General features: G+C 45.9%; 1 protein-coding gene across 2 annotated transcripts in view; it reads right to left on the reverse strand.

Annotated features, from left to right (window-relative positions):
* Positions 1 to 19,115, reverse strand: part of frem1b (Fras1 related extracellular matrix 1b) — a 295,010-nt gene extending 275,895 nt beyond the window's left edge. For both annotated transcript variants that reach the window (XM_085982850.1, XM_085982849.1), the window contains exon 1: positions 19,026 to 19,115. The gene's annotated coding sequence lies outside the window, so the exon portion shown is untranslated. The remainder of the gene's footprint in view (positions 1 to 19,025) is intronic.
* Between the last annotated feature and the right edge of the window lie 4,401 nt (positions 19,116 to 23,516).

Consider the following 23,516-nt stretch of genomic DNA (forward strand, 5'->3'; position numbering starts at 1 on the left):
CCCGGGCAGCAATATGCTTGGGTGCTGATGCCCTGTGTCCAGTGCAGCATCAGGTGATTGCGGAGAAGGTTGGTGGTGGTGTTGTTGGTGCTGCTGGTGTGCCTGGTACTGCTGGTGTTGGGGCTCATCGTGGTCTGATTCTGAAGACCAATGTGAGACAGTATAAATGGCACCGATGCTGATGGAATAGATGGCAGGTGAAGTAGAGATGACAGAAGCATTCTGTCAATGGTGAGAGAGGTTCTACCAATGAGGTGAGACTGGATGGAGACTTTGCTGGAAAGACGTGCAGCCTGCAGAACCTGTGTTGGAAACGGACTGAGCAACAGCTTCTGTTTGAAGAAAGTGATCAGCTGTCAGGTGGGAGATTTTACTGTACATTTCATTCTGTCAACTAATCAGCTGGAGCAATGGCCACTCAACTCTCGCCTCAGGCTGACAGACGCGGTTCCCGAGCAGCATGGTTCCTGTGGCCATCCAGGTAAATTTAAAATGTAGGGGGAAAAAGGCTCTTAAGTGTCTGTAAAGAAGGTTATAATGATTTCAATTTGGTTGCCCACCTCTGCCGGATGGGTCGCTGCCGCACCGGCAAACACGCCCAAGGGAAAGGTACGTGGGGGCAAATGACGGCGGGTTCCCGTTCCCACTTTTTTCAAATTTCCGAGCCGCTTCCATTTTCGCCCGCACGGACCCCAGAAAATTACGGCCATAGTTGCAAAACCTATCAAAAGTCACACTGATGAGCTAGGTTTTAAAATTTTGTATAATGTACTTGTAGTTTGTTATGAACATCAGTGAGCGTATCGGCACATTGTCTTTTTTTAGAAGCTTTTTGGTGATGTACATTTTTTTCTGGCTCTTGGGTGTTATTGGGTTGACCTATGTCTATGTCTACAAACAGATTGTAGATTATGCATAGAAAAGGCTATCGACTTCCTCACATCAGGTAGGAGACTTGAACATGAGATTAAAATCTAACACTCTCCTGCCTGAAGTCTGCAATCTCATATTGATGGATGGCTCCATATGCCATAGTGCCGAGTGGCAGATACATATCTATAATAATCCATTACAAATTAAAGTCAGTACGTAGGGCATGGGTTTCACTGAAAACTTATTGTAAGCACCTGCAGTACTTGTTACTCCAGTAGGTGGCACTCGGGTAGGTATTTTCAATGTGAGAGGTGTCACACTGCATCACACATAACAGCTGCTATTTTACAGTTGGAAGTATTTCATCTTACGATGACACGATCTGGTCAGTGGATTTCCACAAATCCGCCATTTTTTTTCTCTGTAACTGAAATTTTTAATGTCCAAAATAAGGATTTTAAAAACATTTTAAAAATTCAAAACACCTGCACATTTCATAATATAATTAAATTTAGCTATTGAATGGTCTTCTGTGTCTTTTAATGCCTTCATTAAAGTTTTTACTCAAAGGCCTTAGCCTCTCCCAAAAAGCCTGGGCCTCTCATTGATATTTGTGCCATGAACTGTGACTCTGTGGGCCTAATTTGGATTGTACAGATGCAGAATTTCCCAGGTGAAACCAGTTCTGTTCAGTCAGTTCTACTGATGGGATATTTTTCTTTAGTGTCTAGCACTGCGGAGTAGTTTTTCTTCAAATAATATTGAAAAACAAGAGGACACATTTTACTGAGGTAAAAATGATAGATGTATTGTGTGTGTGTATGTATATATGATGTGGAGATGCCGGTGTTGGACTGGGGTGGACAAATGTGAGAAGTCACACAACACCAGGTTATAGTCCAACAGTTTTATTTGAAATCACAAGCTTTCGGAATGCTGCTCCTTCGTCAGGTGAAGTCTGACGAAGGAGCAGCGCTCCGAAAGCTTGTGATTTCAAATAAAGCTGTTGGACTATAACCTGATGTTGTGTGACTTCTCACATATGTATATATGAGTAACAGATAAAATGAGGTTACAGTTTTCTGATTCCACGCCTGTCATTTCTTTTGTTTATGTTCTGTAAACTTTGAAAAGTGTATTAAACTGATGGGGAGAGAGAGAGAGACTATATTCAGAGACAAAAGAGGTTAAAGGGAGTGTGTGTCTTTTTCATTCAATGTTACTTTAATTTTCAAAAATAAACACGAGTTGCATTTTGAAGCAAACTCATTGGCCGGAATTTTCTTTACCTGGGCGGATCTGGTGCGGGCGGCCGACATGGCAGGTCATGAGCCCATTGTTGGCTCCATCCCGCTCCACAGAACAACTTTACATTAACAGGGCCTATTAAGCCCACCGAGTGTTACCCGTCCCAATTAAATGGAGCGGGTCTGGTGATGTCATTCATGACGTGTTTTCAGCTGGGATCTTTAAAGGGGCCATGGCCATATTACATTTGAAGGTTAATCTAACATGGTGCTGTCAGTGCACTACAGCATTGGAGTGCTGCAAACACTGACAATAGCTGCACAGAGGCAGAGGGCTGCACCCAGGTTCTCCGATGACTCCCTCCATATGCTTATGGGTGGAAGAGACCTCCCCAGACCAAAGCAGCCTGGTTGGAGATTGCAGAGGAGGTCACAAGCAGGGAGGTGGTCAGGAGGACCTGGGTGCAGTGCCGCAAACGTTTTAATGATCTCATTAGAGCAGGAAATACAAGTACAAAGTCACACTCAACTTCATCCCGTTTTGCCTCTCATCTCATCCCCATCACTCTGCCTTCCCAACCCTACTCCTGCACATCCTTACTCACACCAACATACCTTGCACATCCACCATCCCTATCTATCTATCTACATCATCACATACCCATCTCTCTAGCCACCCCTCACACTCACCTGCATCCGAGTGCAATCATACCAACTAACAACACACAAGGAGGCCACTTGGCTTTGGCACCCCACTCTATCGTAGTCTCCCTCTAAAGATCTAACCCATCCATTCCTTACACTCATTCCATCACTCTCACTCAACCTTCTCTTCTTTCCCTCCTTGCAGGAAAAGACAGCTCATAAAAAGAGGGAGAGGGGGAGAACCGGCGGTGGCCCTCCATCATTTGTAAACCTTACAACAGCAGAGGAGGCTGCTTTAGAAATATCTGGAGTCGCCGAGCAGCTGGAGGTGGCAGAGGGATAGAGGGGGACATCTCAGCAACCTACTGACAGAATTACATATCATACAGCTACATGGCATACATCAGTCACTCATATGGGGACTGATGTCAGCAGCCAGTGAATGGTCATCATGTGCATAATGGTATGTGCCCCCATTCTTCATATGACACATCTAACTCATCTCTTTACACTCCCACAGGTCCATCAAGTGCCCCCCCCCCCACTCCGCACAGTCCAGGAGGAAGAGGAAGACGACTCCTCAGAGGAGCCTCCAGCCTCTGAGGGTACACCGTCACCAGACATGAGCGCACCCAGCCCCAGCGCAGATACACACACCTGGGTGGGTGCCACGCAGGATAGAGTAGTCACCTGGTGTCTCACAACTCACAAGTGAGCAAGAGCAGATGGTGGAGACCGGGACAGCAGTGGAGACTCCTCACTGGAGGGCACAGGACACTCCTAGTTCTGCAAAGCTGCATGCAGATGTTGAGCCTCAGGGGCCATCCAGACGGAGGGCGATCCTGGAGGTGCAGAAAGAAGTGCAGGCGGCTCTGACAGGTTTAGCGATCGTGATATCTGCAAATGCTCAGAGAATGGAGGAGTCCATCTCCAACATGAGCACTACCGTGTCGCAGCTGTTCGCGACTGTAGCTTCCTCCATAGACAAGTAGGCCACCTGCATGGAGCAGCTAATGCGCCACTCATAGGTGTTGTGTCGGTACCTTTCTACCTAGACACAATTTAGGACTCAGAACTCAGATTCAAACATGAAGTACTTTATTGGAAGGAAAGGAAGTTCTGGAAAGTTCCGAACAAAGAGAGCTAAACTTAACAGAGAACACCCAACCATTTATCTCCTGTGACAGCGCCACCACAGGTGGGAGGAGAACACACAATACATAACATTTCCTCCTCTCTTAAATGGAAGGTCCACATTATTCCTCAACAGGTAAGTTACTTTCAATGCACTCAACGAACCTAGGGTAGAGGTAGACTGCCTCAAACCCTGACTTTACCCTGGGGTTTATTCTGCCCCAGTCTTGTGGGTAAGTCACTAAGCCTACAGATCCAAGCGTCTTGGAGGCCGCCACTCTCTGACAGGATACCGGCGGTCATCGCTGGCTTCCACAGCAGTAGGCATTGACTCAGGCCTGGATGGAGAAGGTGCCTGTGTCAGTCGAAAGTCAGGAGTTTGCACAGGTGGAACAGTCTCTTTGACTTCCTGTGTTGGAGAAGAGCACTGTGGCAAAGGATGCTGGTTTGCGGTATCATCCGGAAACAGTTCAGGCCAACCAGCCGTTGGAGCCTCTGTGGCTGTCTCTGCTCCTAGCAACAGTTGATCTGTGTGTCTTCTCCAGACGACGTCCTCAGCAGTCTCAACCGTGTAAGACACAGAGCCCGTCTGCGCGATCACCGTAGCAGGAACCCATTTCGGTCCAGTGTTGTAGTTTCGAGCTAGGACGTGCTCTCCAGGGTGAAACCGTCTCTCCTTGGCTCTTTTCTCTCTCTTTTCAACTTCAGCTTGTTGTTGACAATGGACAACCTGCTCTGCCCTTGGAGGTTTGAGTAAGTCAAAACTTGTCCGCAACTGCCTCTTCATCATGAGCGAAGCGGGGGAAGTTTTGGTTGTGGCATGCGGCTCGTTCCTGTAGGACAACAGGAAGCTGTTCAGACGTTGGTGGATTGAGCCCTGATCTTGCGATGCCTTCAAGGCGTGCTTCAAAGTTTGCACAAACCTTTCTGCCTGGACGTTAGTAGAGGGATGATAGGGCACAGACCTGATGTGTTGGACACCATTCACATGCAGGAAGGTTGCAAACTCCTGTGATACAAATTGTGGACCGTTGTCACTTACGAGTTGTTCCGGTGAGCCATAACGGCTGAACATCTCACCAAGTTTCTCAATTGTTTTCTCTGCCGTGGTAGATCTCATCACAGCGACCTCCGGCCACTTGCTACGAGCGTCCACAACCACCATAAACATCTTCTCTTCGAAAGGACCGGCGAAGTCCACATGTACTCGCTGCCACACTTCTGCAGGCCAATCCCAGGGGTGTAGAGTTGCCAGCTGTGGAACATTCCGGACCCTTTGACATGGGGAACATGTTTTGGCTTTCTCCTCAATATTTCCATTGAGACCTGGCCACCAGAAGTAGCTTCTTGCCATTTCCTTCATCCGAACCATCCCACTATGGCCTGTATGAAGTTGTTGCAGTATAGGTTCCCTCAGAGCTGGCGGAATGATGACACGGCGTCCCCAAAGAAGACAACCTGCCTGGACGGAGAGCTCATTTCTTTTTGAAACGTAAGGTTTCAAACTAGGAGAATCTCCTATAGCTCTCCCTCGAATGACATCGTCCATTACCTCAGACAGGACTGGATCGTTGCGGGTGTACCTTCGCACCTGAACTGCAGTGACAGGTGCTCCCTCCACTTGTCTAAAGTAGAAGATGTCTATCTGACGAGGCTCTGGGGGAGTAACAGGCAAGGGTAGCCCCGAGAGACCGTCTGCGTTGCCGTGCAAGTCTGATTTGCGATATTTGATGTCGTATGTGTGTCCTGACAACAGTAAAGCCCACCTTTGCATCCTGCTTGCAGCGAGAGACCGAATTCCGGTGTGGGGCCCGAAGATTGAAGTCAATGGACGGTGGTCCGTCAGGAGTGTGAACCTTCTCCCAAACAGGTACTGATGAAATTTTCGAATTCCAAAAACGATTCCCAAGGCCTCGCGCTCGATCTGCGCATAGTTACTCTCGGCCTTGTTCAAGGTGCGTGATGCGAAGGCGATAGGTTTCTCTTCACCCAAAGGCATGATGTGGGATATGACTGCTCCCACACCATATGGTGATGCATCACATGCTAGCTGCACGGGTAGCTTTGGGTCGAAGTGTGTCAGGACCTCCGATTTCAGAAATGCTTTCTTTGCTTAGGCGAAAGCTTCGTTGCACAGTTCAGTCCATTTCCATATTTTGCCTTGACATAGCAACTGATGTAATGGCTTCAGCATTGTTGCTAAGTCTGGAATAAACTTCCCATAGTAGTTAAGTAGCCCCAGAAATGAATGTAACTGGCTCACATTCTGGGGTGCTGGGGCCTCCACGATCGCCTTGACCTTTGACGGTGCCTTATGCAGGCCAGTAGCGTCAATCACATGCCCCAGGTACTCAACTGAAGACTGAAAGAATTCACATTTGTCTTTACGAACTCTGAGTCTGTACTCTTTCAGTCGTTGCAGTGTCGCATCCAAGTTCAGAAGCTGATCCTCCTCATCTGTCCCAGTGACAAGGATGTCGTCCAGGTAGCACTGGACTCCTGGCAGTCCACTCAAAATCTGATCCATTGCCCTTTGGAATAGAGCAGGGGCCGACGTAATTCCAAACGGAAGGCGGCAGTACCTGTGTAGCCCCTTGTGTGTCACAATTGTCAGCAGCTCCTTTGATTTATCATCGACATGCATTTGTAGATAAGCCTGGCATAAGTCTATTTTGCTGAACTTTTGCCCTCCGGCCAGGCCCGTAAAAAGATCATCAATGAGAGGAAGAGGGTACTGTTCCGCAGACAGCACCGGGTTAATAGTCACTTTAAAATCCCCACAGATTCGAACAGATCCATCCTTTTTCAGGACAGGAACAATGGGTGTGGCCCATTTGCTCACGCTCACAGGCTCCAGGACTCCATTCTCGACTAAGGCCTCCAAGTTAGCCTCAACTTTTGGCCTAATTGCATAGGGTACAGGTCGGGCTTTGTGAAACTTCGGCTTGCTGTCAGGTTTAATGTCCAGTCTCACGCTGATCTTTTTCATGCTCCCAAGTTCCCCACTGAAGAGTTCTGCATGTTTGTTTAACACTGCAGTCAGACCTGACTCCCCTTTTGACATCATGCGGACTGCAGGCCAGTCCAGCGTGATTTTCTCTAGCCACGCACGTCCCAGTAGCGATGGGTAATTTCCCTTTACCACATATAGTGGCAGTTTTGCAGTCTGTCCGTTCAATTTAACTGTCACCTCAATGACACCTCTCATGGCCACAGGTTCGCCAGTATACGTCTTTAGCACAATGTTTGTTGGCTGAAGGGTAAGATGCTTTCGCATTTTGTTGTAAACAGTGTCTGAAACAAGGGACACAGCCGCGCCTGTGTCCACCTCCATCCGCACTGATTGTCCCTCCACCAGTGGTGACACCCAGTAGCCATTTAAATCACCTGCAACCGTCAATATGTGCACCTCTTCCTCCTCAGAGGTGTCGCTCCCCTCTGTTTTGCTTGTTCCATCATACTGCACTGAATGAACACTTTTTCCTCTCTTGTCCAAATACAGACATTTTGCTTCCATGCTTCCCAGCTGTCTGTTCTTTTTTTTACCTCTACAGGCGCGTTCAATGTGACCCTTTTTGCCACAATTTCGGCATTCCAGCTCCATACACCAGCAGTCATTACCGTGATGGTCCGTTTTCCCACAACGGTAACATGTGCCGTTCCGCGCACCTTTAGGCTCAGACGCCACCTTGTGAACTCTCCCTGTTGAACTCAACTGGTGAGCCTCCTTTTCCGCCATCTCCATGGAGACACTAACTTCAATGGCCTTTTCAAGAGTAAGGTTGTCCTTAGTAAGAAGGCGCTTCTGTGTGGCTGCATTTTGCAGACCACACACAAGTCTGTCTCTAATGGTGTCATTCAGCACCTCCTTGAACTGGCAGTGTTCCGACAACCTTTTTAAAGCAGCAATAAACATCATCACTGATTCCCCCTCCTCTTGATTCCGTTTATGAAATCTAAATCTCTCAGCAATAACCAGAGGTTTTGGTGAAAAATGTGCTCCAAGAATTTCCACTGGTTGCTTATATGTTTTAGTTCCTGGCTTATCTGGTTGCACGAGGCTGCGAAGTAAATTGAATGTCTTCGGCCCGATTACACTCAAAAAGGTAGGCACGATCTTTTCATTTGCCACCGCATTCGCCAATACAAAATAGTCAAAACGTTCTGTATAAGCGCTCCATTTTTTCATCAAAATTTCATAAATTTTCGAAACTCTTCGGACACAAACTGTGGTCCATTATCAGAGCAAATCTGCTCTGGCAAGCCGTTTCCGGCAAATATGGTCCGTAGGACTGCAATCGTTTTTTCTGTAGTGGTTGAGGACATTTTTATCACCTCAGGCCACTTCAAATGAGCATCCACTGCTATTAAGAACATTGAGTCCATGAATGGACCAGCGAAATCAATATGCACCCGTTGCCATGGAGAGGAGGGCCACTCCCATGGGTGTAGAGGGGCATGTGGTGGTGCATTTTGGACCTTCTGGCATCCTGAGCAGCTCTTGGTTAGGTCTTCGATTTGTTGATCGATTCCCGGCCACCACACGTAAGCCCTAGCAAGGCTTTTCATTTTCACTCCCCCCAGATGACCTTCATGTAGCTCATTTAGCACTCTCTCCCTTAACTTGGGTGGAACCACCACTCTGGATCCACACATCACTGTCCCCTGGCATACTGACAGCTGTTCTCTTCTGGATGAGAATGCTGGCAACAGTGAGTCGCCATGTGTTGGCCATCCCCTCACCGTCAAATCATATACCCGAGACAGCGTCGGATCATTGCGGGTCTCCTTCTCTATATCCGCGTTCGTTACTGGCAATCGTTCAATTATTGACGAATAAAATATCTCGACAGGGTCCACTGCTGGTGCTTCCTCCACAGTAGGCAGTGGCAGGTGCGATAGCCCATCAGCGTTTCCATGCTGTTTCGTGCCTTTATATTCTATTTCATATTGATTCGCCCCTAGAAACAGGGACCATCTTTGTAACCGTTGTGCCGTCATCACTGGAACGCCCTTCTTAGGATTGAAGATGGAGACAAGTGGTTGGTGGTCAGTCAGCAAGGTGAACTTCTGCCCATGCAGATAGTGGTTGAATGTTTTTACTCCCCATACTAGGCTGAGGGCCTCCCTGTCAATCTGGGCGTAGTTGCGCTCGGCTGAGGTTAGTGACCGAGACGCAAAGGCTACTGGCCTCTCCAACCCGTCTGGGAATTTGTGTGACAGCACCGCTCCAATACCATAGGGTGATGCATCACATGCCAAACGAATTGGTAGTGCTGGGTTGAAATGGGCCAACACCTCTTTTGATGTGATCAATTCTTTACACTTCTGGAAAGCTCATCTACGTTCGTCATTCCACTTCCATGGTACCCCTGTTTGCAGTAGGGTGTTCAGTGGGTGTAATACCGTAGACAAATTTGGTAGGAACTTGTGGTAGTAGTTTACCAGCCCGAGGAACAACCTCAGTTGTGACACATTTTCCGGTGCTGGAGCCTTGACTACTGCCTCAATCTTTTCAGGGGACTTATGTAACCCCTCTTCATCGATGACGTGGCCACAATAAGAGATCTGTTTCTGGAAAAACTCGCACTTGTGGCGATTAGTTCGTAGCCCATACTCCTTTAATCTGGTGAGCACCTTCTCCAAGTTGGCGAGGTGATCACTGTCATTTTCGCCCGTGACCAGGATGTCGTCCAAATAACACTGGGTCCCTGGAATCCCTTGCAGACTTGATCCATTGCCCTTTGCCAAATAGCCGGAGCCAATGCTACCCCGAACACCAGCCGGTTGTATTGATAGAGACCTTTATGAGTGTTAATCGTAAGGTATTGTTTCGAAGCTTCTTCTACCTCCATTTGCAAGTACGCCTGGGCTAGATCAATTTTGGTGAAGCGTTTACCTCCAGATAGCGAGGCGAAAATATCCTCAATTCGTGGAAGCGGATATTGTACCGTGTGAAGGACTGGGTTCACTGTCACCTTAAAATCCCCACAGATGCGGACCTTCTTTGGTTCCCCAAGCGTATTACTCAACGACCTCTTCATTACAGGAACGATGGGTGTAGCCCACTCACTCCAGTCTACTTTGGACAGTACGCCTGAACGTTCCAACCCTTCCAGCTCTGCTTCGACGGCTGGTCAGATCGCATAAGGCACTGGTCTGGCCTTTGTTATGTATTGTGTGTTCTATTGTGTGTTCTCCTCCCACCTGTGGTGGCGCTGTCACAGGAGATAAATGGTTGGGTGTTCTCTGTTAAGTTTAGCTCTCTTTGTTTGGAACTTTCCAGAACTTCCTTTCCTTCCAATAAAGCACTTCATGTTTGAATCTCTGAGTTCTGAGTCCTAAATTGTGTCTAGGTAGAAAGGTACCGACACAAGTGGCAACGAGGAGCGGATGAATCTGCGTACGTTACGGGTGCAGTGAGTAAACAGAAAATTTAATTTGAAACGTGAGATGGCTACTATATTAGGAAACATCGGTGATTTTGATGAAAATGTGGAGCAATGGAGCGCATATACGGAACGTTTTGACTATTTTGTATTGGCGAATGTGGTGGCAAATGAAAAGGTCGTGCCTACCTTTTTGAGTGTAATCGGGCCGAAGACTTTCAATTTACTTTGCAGCCTCGTGCAGCCAGATAAGCCAGGAACTAAAACATACATAGCCATCTATCCTCCATACTTAGCTACCTATCCTCCATAGATAGCCATCTATCCTCCTTACATAGCCATCTATCCTCCATACATAGCAATCTATTCCCCACACATTCCCATCTATCGTCCATAGATAGCCATCTATTCTCCATATATAGCCATCTATCCTCCATATATAGCCATCTATCCTCCATACACAGCCATCTATCCTCCATATAGCCATCTATATTCCATACATAGCCATCTATCCTCCATACATAGCCATCTATCCTCCTTACATAGCCATCTATCCTCCATACATAGCCATCTATTCCCCACACATTCCCATTTATCGTCCATAGATAGCCATCTATCCTCCATATATAGCCATCTATCCTCCATACACAGCCATCTATCCTCCATACATAGCCATCTATCCTCCATAGATAGCCATCTATCCTCCATACATAGCCATCTATCCTCCATAGATAGCCATCTATCCTCCATACATAGCCATCTATCCTCCATACATAGCCATCTATCCTCCATACATAGCCATCTATCCTCCATACATAGCCATCTATCCTCCATACATAGCCATCTATCCTCCATACATAGCCATCTATCCTCCATAGATAGCCATCCATCCTCCATACAAAGCCATCTATTCTCCATACATAGCCATCTATCCTCCATACATAGCCATCTATCCTCCATACATAGCCATCTATTCTCCATACATAGCCATCTATCCTCCATACATAGCCATCTATCCTCCATACATAGCCATCTATTCTCCATACATAGCCATCTATCCTCCATACATTGCCATCTATCCTCCATACATTGCCATCTATCCTCCATACGTAGCCATCTGTCCGCCAGAGAGCCGTCTATCCTCCATACATAGCTATCTATCCTCCGTACATAGCCATCTATCCTCCATACATAGCCATCTATCCTCCATACATAGCCATCTATCCTCCATACATAGCCATTTATTCTCCATATACATAGCCATCTACGAGGCAACTACTGATGCATGTTGGAAATTCTGCAAACTGCACTTGCTCAGCTGTCGTTGGAAATCTCCAACTGTTCCGGGAGAAAGTATTCAGTCGAAGCCCAGTGTTTTTAGACAGATGAGGTCAAACTTTATGGAAGGCATTAAAAGACTCAAAAGATAATTCAATGGATACATTTAATCATGTTATGAAATATATATATATTTTTGTTTAAAACCTTATTTTGAACATGAATAAACTTCAATTTCTAAGAATAATAATGCACACATTTTTTTCAGTGATTTAACTGGTTCATCAAATTGTCACAGCGAAATGTTGACATAGGATTTTCCCATTACAAATATTGACATTAAAGGTGCTAATCAAAAATCGTGATGTAGGAAGTAAAGTTAATGTGAACAGGAAGTGCCCGCTATGTGCAAGAGTTTTCCCTCTCGTACAGAACAACATTCATTCTATGCAGGCACATAAGAGTCCTGCCTGGAGGAGGGCGTGTGTTTACAAACATCTTTCTGTAGAGGGAGTCAAGGTGGCACATGCAATCATTGAGCCAATGTGATGTTTATTATACACAAATACACAAACAAGCAGGTATCACAAAGGAATGTATTATTAAAGAAAACAAACCAGCATGGGTCAGCACCTTCAACACAGGAGAGGACGGGGAAGAAATGGGACAGAACTGGAATTATTTTTAAATAACATTACCTGACCTCTGTGAAAGCAATAACTAGCTAACATCTTGCTCAGGAATTTGGCCGGTCAGCCAGTGCGGGTAAGTGTTAACACCTGATCGCTTGCAGCGTATCAGGTGGCAGCTCAGCAGACTTTCAAAAGACCCCCAGGACATATTTCCCAGAAATCTTTATTTTTGATGTACAAATAACACAGAAAATTAGATACTATATTACTCATCACTGAATAGGCAAACCATCAGTTTGAAAACAATAGAAGGGGAGTATGGAAGCAATTTAATCCATTTAATTATTAGCATATACACAGGCTAATTTGTTTTGTGATTGTATTGTGATTGTTACCGTTTTTCCCAGCATAAGTAACTAGCAAATTACAATTGTGTGTACTAAATGTTCTTTACTATGCTGATGGGGGTGGGAAATTAAAGCAGCAAGAATCTTTGGATACTGTTCTGTTATTTGCCAAGTAATTCTTCCTTTTTCAAAAAAATCTGTTTACTTAAGTAAATAAGTGTTTCCTTTCTGAATTTTATTATGAGTCTTCTTTGTTCTTTAGTTTTCCCCCTTCTCCCCCCCCCCCACCCCTGAAAATGCTGGTATATGATTCCACAATGGCTGCCAACTCTCTTCTACTTCAGCCGAATGGCCATTTTCATGTGCGAGCCTGGACGGTGGTAGTCAGCATGCTACTTAACCATCCAAACCTGTCCTCAAATGACATCTGCTTATGTGCACTTTTCCAGATTGGGGGGGTGGGGTTGGGGGGTGCGGTGGGTGGTTAGGTGGTTGGGGGGTGCGGTGGGTGGTTAGGTGGTTGGGGGGAGGTGGGGGTGGGGTGGGTGGTTGGGGGGATGGGGGAGGTGGTGGCGGGGTGTGGGGGTGCGGTGGGGGTAGTGGGGTGGTGGTGGTGGGGTGTGGGGGATTGTGGGTGGGGGAGGGTGGTCACATCAGTTGCAAAGCAAAGTTCAGTGGTACTGAGGACAATTGTAGCAGCAGTACTGCAACCATGGCTGAGTAACTCAGCACAGAGCTGGGATTGAACCTGCAACCTCTCTTGCCTGTATGGGTTCTGTACTATGCCAGGTGCAGGAAATTCAATACATGGTTGGTGGCCAAGTTAGCAGATCTCAGCCAATGGCAAGTGAGGCATTAAATAATCTCAGCATCCCTGTGCTAGGGATGAGGAAAAACTAGTCAAGTTTCCCCTCTGATCAGAGTTTAGTGGCCCCTGCTCAGGGCACCTGTGTGGGAACTGGGGCGGAACCGGATCCAGCTCTGTTGTGATGCTCTCTAGGGTAGAATAGTCCGCTGACACTCACTGTTTCAAACGTGAGGGATTATGGAGTGTCCTTCTCAAATTCGGCTGCCCTCAAAAGTTTGTCACCATCCTCCGCCTGCTTCACAACGACATGCAAGCCGTGATCCTGACCAACGGTTCCACCACAGACCCAATTCACGTATGGACCGGGGTCAAGCAAGGCTGTGTCATTGCACCAACGCTCTTCTCGATCTTCCTTGCTGCAATGCTCCATCTCACCCTCAGTAAGCTCCTCGTTGGAGTGGAGCTAATTTACAGAACTAACAGGAAACTGTTCAACCTCCGTGGCCTCCAGTCCAGATCCAAGGTTGCCCCATCCTGTCGCCGAATTACAGTATGCACACTCAGAGGTCGAACTCCAAACCATCGTCAACGCCTTCACCGAAGCATACGAGAGCATAGGCCTTACACTAAACATCCGTAAGACAAAGATCCTCTACCAACCTGCCCCCGCCACACAGTACTGCCCCCTGATTATCAAAATCCACAACAAAGCCTTGGACAACATGGACCACTTTCCATACCTCGGGAGCCTACTGACAACAAGGGCAGACGTCGATGACAAAGTCCAACACCGCCTTCAGTGTGCCAGTGCAGCCTTCGGTCACCTGAGGGAGAGAGTGTTTGAAGATCAGGACCTCAAACCCAGCACCAAGCTCATGGTCTACAGGGCAGCAGTGATACCTGCCCTGCTGTATGCCACAGAGACATGGGCCATGTACAACAGGCACCTCAAAGCACTGGAGAGGTACCACCAAGGCTGCCTCCGCAAGATCCTGCAAATCCATTGGCAGGATAGGCGCACCAACGTCAGTGTTCTCGTTCAGGCCAACATCCCCAGCATCGAAGCTCTGACCAGGCTCGATCAGCTCCGATGGACGGGTCACATCGTCCGCATGCCCGATACAAGACTTCCAAAACAAGCGCTCTACTCGGAGCTCCGGCACGGCAAGAGAGTCCCAGGTGGGCAGAGGAAACACTTCAAAGACACCCTCAAAGCCTCCTTGAAAAAGTGTAACATCCCCACCGACACCTGGGAATCCCTGGCCCAAGACCGCACAAAGTGGAGGAGAAGCATCAGGGAAGGCTCCGAACACCTCAAGTCTCTTCGCCGGGAGCAAGCAGAAGCCAAGTGCAAGGAGTGCACATCAACCCAAGCACCCCACCCACCCGCCGTCTGCCCCACCTGTGACAGAGGCTGTAGGTCCCGCATTGGACTGATCAGTCATCTGAGAACTCATTTTTAATGTGGAAGCAAGTCATCCTCGGTTCCGAGGGACTGCCTAAGAGAGAGAGAGAGCTTAACCATGGGGAAGGGGGACAAAAATAACATTTGCAATCATTCAAAATAAAATATCCCAACTTCCTCTACTCGCTGCCCTGGAAACACTTCTCAATTTTCCACTCCAAAAAAATGTATTAAGCTAATTTGTACTCTGTATAACAGGTGGTGCCAGAAAATTGTGGGTTCAAAGCCCCACTAATGATTTGAACACATAATTGGGAGCTGGTACCAGTGCTTTACTGAAGGGGTGCTGCACTATTGGGGGGTGCCACCTTTTGGTCGAGAAATTCAACTGAGGCCCCATATCCCTGCTCAGGTGGATGTAAGAGCTCCCATGGCAGTATTTGGAAGAGCAGGGAGCTCCCCCGTTTTCCTGGCTAATACTTTTTCCTCAATCAACACTACCAATAAACAGCTTACCTGGTCATTCATGCATTAGCTGCGCACAAATTGGCTGCCACATTTACCTCCATAACAGCAGTGACTACACTTGAAAAGTAACTTGTTGTAAAGCATTTTGGGATATTCTGAGCATATAAAAAGGTATATATATGTTTCTTAAGTAACTCTTGCATGTAATAGTTAACAACTTGGATTTTAAGAATGAGATTGAGGGGATGTTGTATAACAGCTTTAACAGATTAACAAAGCAATATCCAATAGTATAAATCTGAAGCCTTCTGGATAAGGAGGGGCATTGTTCTCCAATTGTTGTGCCAATACAATCCGATATTAACCACAAATCTGTCTTTAATTGCCATGACAACCGAAAAAGGATAAGTGACTGAAAGTAGAGTCTGTCTGTTGGTCAGTGTAAATTACCTTTTCAATATATTGCTACTTAAATGAAAGAGCTAAACAGGTAAACCTATTATAATATTTAAACTACGTCAGATAAATTTCAACACAGAAAAACAGTATAATAAAAAGCATTTTTGGAACAGCTTGGTAAATATGGCACTAAAAAGTGCATCTTTAGGAATTGATTTCAATGAAATGCCTAAATGACGATGTGATTTCAATCTCATTTGTCAATCAGTGTAGAAGATTATCAATCATTTTGGGTCGTTCAGTGGATTATGCCCCCGGTTCATTTCAGTGAAGCAGGCCAGGCGAGGCCTGTGAAGGGAGCTCAGTTATTTCAATACATTCCTCAGTTTAAAAAAAACACATTTTAGAAATTGCAGTGTTTCCTGACAAATATTGATGCAACTAAATTGACTTTTGTTTTACAACACAATTTTCTGAAAAAAATCTGGAGAGAATATGTGATTCTTAGTAAATGTGTAATGCAAGTTGACCTGGCAAAAAAATACACAGATTTCACTGAATAAATCCATCTGCTGAACACAATTAATTGCCCATAAGATATCCATAATTTAGAACTGATGTTGTGCAGAATAAAATCTATAAACATATTCCAAGAAAGCTTTCTATTCTACTGACACAAACGAAAATAGTTAATCCTTTTGCAATAATGATGTAGCATTACATTACAACATTTTTTTTTCAAATGAATCCAAAAGACAAATGTACAATGATACCAAAATTCTCAGTTTGATTATTACTGAACTACTGCCGAATTATTTTATAGTCTACCACTGTAACAAATGGAGAAGTGCTGAATCATTCCAAACAGCTCACTGTATTATTTGCCATGTGTGTTTTATGCATTCACTGAACTCCACGCTAGCCTTTAATGCATCAAAGTTGTTTTGGAATAAGCAGAGAACATAGCAAACCGTTGCCAAGAGGAATATTGAAGACATACCTGTGGTGTACCTCCTTGTGGTTTCTCAATCTGGTTCCAAACTGTAATAGAAGCAATCCTGGTAGGCCTCCTTAAGAATATCCTTTATTTTTTTCTTCTGACGCAATCAAGTACCATTTAAAAAGAGGAATTATACAAATGCCTCCCTGTTCATAAGTTTGAGGGGGGAGAAAAAGTGGTGCTAACAACATGGATATTTTGTGTGCAACTCGCCTCTCAGAATTCCCACACACAGATGTTACTGATTCTATGGGATACAAATTCCCAACTCCCCAAATGGATTCCAAGTGAGAAGATAGCAAAAGGCATTGGTTGCTATTAGATACGCATTCTGGACTACAAGAAGTTAGTGCAGTAATGAATCTGTGGCCTGGATTACAGGTTCCATGGTCATTAAATAATGACATGCCCATTCCCTCCTGAGCCATTAACCAGAAAGGTATTGGGTTAAATAAACAGAAGCCAGAAACAGTGACCCCCAGGCAAACAAGGCAATGGATTAGTTCATTTTTTTCAAAATTTCCAGCTGTTCTGTTCCACTATAAATGTAATTATGTGCACAATGATGAATAAGCCAGGCAATATAACACCCTGATGACTTACAATTGGATCTTTACTGAACTCAGCAGCATATATTTGTTATAACAAATGCTTTTACAACCTACACTTATTTAAACATACTGACTGAAAAGAAGGAAAAAATTGTTAGAAAGGGATGTGATGGGGATTTGTGGAAATAGGATTTGAAAATATTAGCCTGGAATTTGCAGTCCGGATGACAGCGAACTGGCAGCGTTCACTATCATTCTGCCTTTGAAACTGACGGCAACTTCGGGATATGGAGCATGCGCAGGTGTGTGCGGGAATCCTGAAGTTGCGGTCTGTCATTCACTGTTCCGACACAGCGCTGTGTCCCCCCCACCCCCACTACAGGGCCGGCAATTGGTGCAATCACTCAAATCAGGGAAACTGATGAAAACTTCAGCTCTTCTGCAGTAATACTGCTGTTAAATTCCCTACTAAAGGTCAGACCCAAAAGGAGTACTTGTAACTGGGGTTTTAACAGCGTATTGACTGCTAAACAAAGGTTATGGGCCTGAAAAACTCATTTTAATTTTGTGTTATTGTGAAATTTATCCATTTTAATAAAAATTTAATTTTTTAAGAAACTTTAAAAAAAAGTAGTTTAAAAAAAAATTGTTCATCTTTATTTCAGGTTTGCCTTTTCCCCATGCAATAACGTCATCACCGTGCGCAGCGCCCCGGCCGCGATCTTCAGTAGCGCCCCTGAATTACCGCCGGATGCTATGTGAATTTCGGGCGCAGGGGCGCTAACTTTTTCGGGGCACTAAAAGTAGTGCCATGGCGAAGTTAGCGCCCCAAAGGGGGCGCAACTCAATTTCTCCCCCCCACCGATATTTGTTTTGCTCTCTAATTTTTAAAAAGTTAGAACTTTAAGAGCTTACTCACTTCTTTGTTTGCTGTCTGTGAGAATTCTGTATTGTGATTGGCTGCTTAGACAGCGTGTTGACGTTACAGCAGCTTGCATTAGGGGATCCCCATTAACTTCCGTTAATTTGAATTACACGTTGGAAAAGCAAACTTCTCACCAGAGAACATGCGAGCTTTGCGCGAAGCATACTTTAGGGCCATCGGCGAATGCCTTCACTTTGCCGCTGATTGCAAGTTCAGGGGCATTATGTTTTATGAACAAGTTCAATTACGACACTTTTCAATTCTGTTATTAATACAGCTATGACGTTTACCTATTTTAAAAGGTTAATCACAAAAATGTCCAATAATTTTTCCACAAAACCACAAGATAGATACAGATGAGAAAGACCATTGGCCATATCTAGTTCATCCATTCAGAAAGAAGCTACAGTCCTCCCGTTATAGCATCCAGCTATAAATTAAATGATTCCTGTGGTTTTGTCTCTACTACTCTCCCTGGAGTCTATTTCATGTGTTGATCATTCTTTCTGCTAAGATGGATTTCTTGACATGTCCTAAACAGTAGTTTGAAGAGCCTAGATTTTACTCTGGGCAGGTAGGGACAGATTTCGGCAATCGGGAGGGAGGGAAAGATCGGAGCTAGGTGGGTGGGAGGTGGGGTCTGAGTTCGGCAATCGGGAGGGAGGGAAAGATCGGAGCTTGTGATCGGGGCTAGGTGGGGGTGGGGGGGATGTCGGAGCCCAGTAATCGGGAGGGTGGGAGGGTAAGATCAGGGCTTGGTGGAGGTTGGGGGGGTGTTGCCAATCGCGGCAGCGAGGAGAGGCCGTGATCAGCAGAAGGGAGGCCAAAGGCTTCTTTGAGGGGCCGGGGAGAGTAATCGTGTGCTTCTGTCCTACAAAGAGTGCTGTAAAAAGCACTACAAAGAGTGCTATAAAAAGCACTGACCTGTTGGAATCGGCAGCTCCTGTCTCCATTTTGCTGCCAAGCCCTGGGAAACCCGGCCGGCAGCTGTTAAATCCAATCAGGCTCCCAACTCCACTGTGGAAGCCTGATTTAAATATTATAATCAAGTGTCCCGCCTCTCCAAGACGCGGCACGTGCACGACACGCTACCCATCGCTGTAAAAAATGGCGGCCGCCGCATACGCAGCAGGTTGGGGACGTGTTCCCTGATCTTAAATTTTTATCCCTGACCCTTTTCCCCCCTCCCCACACCCTCACCGTCATGGGGGGATTTAATATCGATCCCATGAAGTATGCTTAGAAAAGTTCTGCTGGTGCCTGTTTTGGCAAGTGAAAGAGCCCAGAAGATTCGTGTGCCATTTTAGTTATTGTGGACATCATAAGCAAGCAACACAGTTCCAGTTTATCATTCAAACAATGCCATCATACAAAACGAAATAGACTTGCAGTTCATGTCTGCAAACGGTGTTGCAGATCCTTCTGTGTAACTCTTCAACCACTGATGAAATCCTTTAAAGGAAAAATAAATAAGGGACATAGTTGTGATCAAGTTCTATCTGGCCTTTTCTCTGCTGACATTTGAGAAAGATTGCTGGTCTCACAGACCAGCCCACAGTAATCCTCGCCAATGGTCATTCTGTACCAGCAGCTTTCAAGCACACTACAAAATCATTTCACCCATCAGTAGAACTCAGTAGCAGTAAATCACTCAAAAATCTAGCAGTAATCCTTGCCCACAGCCAAATCTAGGCAAGGGGTTTAATGAATAAGTGGGATGAAGGGTACAAGCTGTAAAAGCCATCAAATCTGCCACGCCATGGACTAAAGGTTTTAGCAACAACGTGGAAAAGCAGCTATGTGTAGGAATTTCAAATATCAATTAAATTAAATAAAGAATAAAATGAGATGTGTTCCAAATAAATACATACATTTCTTAAAAGTTGGAAGTGAACTTTCCAAACTGAAAAAGATATGGATGGTGACTGCATTTTGCTGCATACTTGGGATGTGTTTCTGGGAACCCCAACACTCGCATTATTGATATTTTCACTCAGGTAAAGAACGTTGACACTATTGTGTCAGGTGGCTATTTAATTCTGTCACTTGTAATAAGTGAAACAACAGATAATGAGAAATCTGATAAACACATCTATGTACAACTCGTTTCCCCTCCCCTCCCCAATTTTCTCCCTTTCCCCATCTCTCCTAAAGAATCTAATCCATCTTGAAGCAGGGTACCATGGGCACTGGCAGATGTCAGGCACCTTGGCAGCGTGCCCATCCTTCATGTGTGACCATAGGCAGCAAGGGTTGCCAGGCTTTTCAACTGTTGGCTGGGCCACATGCTCTCCTCGCCCTACATCCAAACATTTTCCAGCAGGGGTAACTGGATAGCATTAAGCAGTCAGAACCCTGACTTTTTCCCGCTTTCATCTGTTGATGTCAGTTGTTGGATTCTTGAGATCACCTAATTCAGCACACACCAGGGACTGGGCTGAGATTGGTCTGTACAGTTCAGTATCGCACCACACGGTGCATTTACCCACTGAGCCTGTGGGAGAGCTCCTACAATATGTGTTTTAATATTCTCACAGTGATAAAGCCATGTTTTGAAATGTATGCTCAATAAGAAAGAAAGTAAAACTTGTATTTATATAGTGTATTTCATGACCTCTGGACATTCCAAAGTGCTTCACAGCCAATTAATTATTTTGAAATGTAATCACTGTCTAAATGGAGTGAGCCTTTGGGTTTGTGGTAGTATTCCCACCTCTGAGTCAGAAGGTGCAGGGTTTGAACCCTCGCTCCAGACTACCTCGGCGAGTGGAAACTGGAGCTGGGTTGGAATCCTGGGTTGACAAGCGGGATTGCCCCCTCTTCATCATATGGGTTGTGATGCCGTATAGGGCTATCTACTCTTATCGTCTTGTATAAAGGTAGTTACGACCATGGAAACAGTGTTCACGTCGCGGCCTGTCAGGCTGTTAATCAGCTTGCAAATCATTCCACTACTTTACACTATTCTCCAAGGGAAGAGAGTGAAGATACAAAAACAACAACTGTTGTAATATAGGGAAACGTGGCAGCTAATTTGCACAAACAGCAACAAGATTACTAAACAGTTTTATTTAATGGTGTTGCTTGAGGTATGTTAGCCAGGATAGGGAGAACTCCCCCGCTGTTCTTTCAATAATGTCATGAGATCCTCTACGCCCACCTGAGAAGGCAGACGAGATCTTGGTTTAACGTCTTTCCGAAAGATGACGCCTCCAACAATATAGCGCTCCCTCAGTACTGCACTGAAGAGTCAGCCTAAATTATGGGAGGAATTTTAAACCCCCAAAAAACAGGTGGGGTGGGTTATGGTGGGAGGTTAAAGTGTTAAAAAACTGAATCCCAACCTGCCCACTTCCGGTTTTAATGGAGGTTGGGGGTGGGGTGGCAGTTGTGGGGGGCGAAGGTGCAGCGGAGCAGACAGCCCACCTGCTCCCAGGAGGCGGGTCGTCCATTAAATGTTATAATGAGACTGGCGTGCCTCAGATTTAAGCAGCATTTCAATTTTAACCCTGGCTGGTCGGGTTTCGCAGGCCTTGGGGAACCCAACAGCTAATGGAAGGTGAGGACTGCTGGACCCAGTGCCCCTGGCTCACCCAACCCCTGTAATCGGATACCCCCACACGAGGCCTACAATTCACCCCTCGCCCCCGCCCCTGGCCTCCGATTCCCCCCACGAGGCCCCCCAACTTCTCTCCTTCCCCCCACAATGCTCTGGAGTCCAATCTTCCCTCCTCCCCCACTGATGCTCCAGAATCCGCCACCCGATCTTCTCTCCTTCCCCCACCGATGCTCCGATGCTCCTGGGTCAAATCTTCTCTCCCTCCCTCCTCCGATGCTCCAGAGTACGATCTTCTTGGCCCCCACCTGATCCCTCCCTCCTCTCTGCAGCCTAGTGCCTCAGCGTCTCCTCTCCATTTGGTTGGCTGCGGGTAGGAAACAGAGGTTTGAAATTCAAATCAGGCCCTGCCCGACCACTTCCTAGCTCCCCTGTTCCCAACCTGCCTCCCGATTAAAATTTAAGCCTGTGTGTTCAAGTTTCTGGACTGGGGCAATATGAGAAAATCTCCCTACATGTATAACATTGAATCTAGACAAGTTTATCTGTGCCTGTTTTAAAAATTATGTCTATTGCCTTTTTAGCAGAATTAACGTTTTAGAGTTGCTGCACGGGAAATGTCTAATAGGGAATTAGAAAACCTATTTTTTCAGTTTCTGTCAAGTCAGGGAGCTAAACATTCATACTGATGAGCAATGTTCCCTTAAGCTGCACGGTCGCGCAGCTGGCTCACCGGCTTTTAAATATAAAACACCGCGCATGGCCCGCGCAGCCTCTTAAAGGGACCGAGCACCCAAAAAAAAGTAAACGGGAAATAAACAGTTAATGATGAAACAAAGCTGCAGATGTAGTACTTCACCCCACAAACGTCCAATGATAATTCCTGATCTTTTATTGGGTATTTAGATACTGTCTTCCTGATGAAGTTTAGCTAATTTCCCTGTTATACTACAGGCTCCAGTTTGAGACTGGCACCTGATTTACAGCAATGCAGAGTCAGCAGTAACAACAGAAAATGCTGGAAAAGCTCAGCAGGCCAGGCAACCTCCGTGGAGAGAGAAATAGAGTCAACATTTCAGGTCGAAACCCTTCGCCAGTCCTGACGAAGGGTTTCGACCTGAAACGTTGACTCTATTTCTCTCTCTACGGATGTTGCCTGGCCTGCTGAGTATTTCCAGCATTTCCTGTTGTTATTTCGGATTTCCAGCAGTCGCAGTATTTTGCTATCGCAGAGTCAGCAGTGTTGTTTTATATTTCTAGTTCCTCATCACTCCCTGCTCAGGCTTGTACAAATACACAGGGTATCCCAAATGTCATTAAAATTATATTATAATATTAGCAAACAGCTGGAGAGAACGGCGTACGGTTGGCAGAGGTACTCTCAATAAGATCAGGCATACCACACCAAGCAATAGTGGAAATGGGATCCACCCAAAGGTCCAGGCTTGGATTGTGGCCTGGACTCCAAAGAAATATATTTTTTACAATCACTTCAAAGCACTCCCCTTCTTTCTGGTGGCAGGGTTGGGGGAAACCTGGCACCCCTGCCCCTTGAACCGGCTACTTGCAACAGACGTCCCAGCATCCTGGGGTCGGCAGATGCTCTAGAATGGTTTTGGCACTCACCATTGACAGGCAACACAAGGAAACTCCCCTAATCACATGAACCTTGGCAGGGTCAGAGGTGACGGTCCTAGGCACATCTCGACACTTACGCTAGGGTGGGTCTCCTCCCCCACTAAGTTGTAAAAGCTTGAGGTCTAGCCGGTTGCAAAGCTGTTTTTTGGCAGCTCTCTTTTAGCTAAGGATATAAACAAAGAGCTTGTAGTCTAAAAGGCAATCCTTCTCTCTCCAGCACC

This window comes from Somniosus microcephalus, chromosome 3, assembly GCF_052327205.1.
Source record: "Somniosus microcephalus isolate GS21.2 chromosome 3, FLI_Smic_1.0, whole genome shotgun sequence".
NCBI lineage: Eukaryota > Metazoa > Chordata > Chondrichthyes > Squaliformes > Somniosidae > Somniosus > Somniosus microcephalus.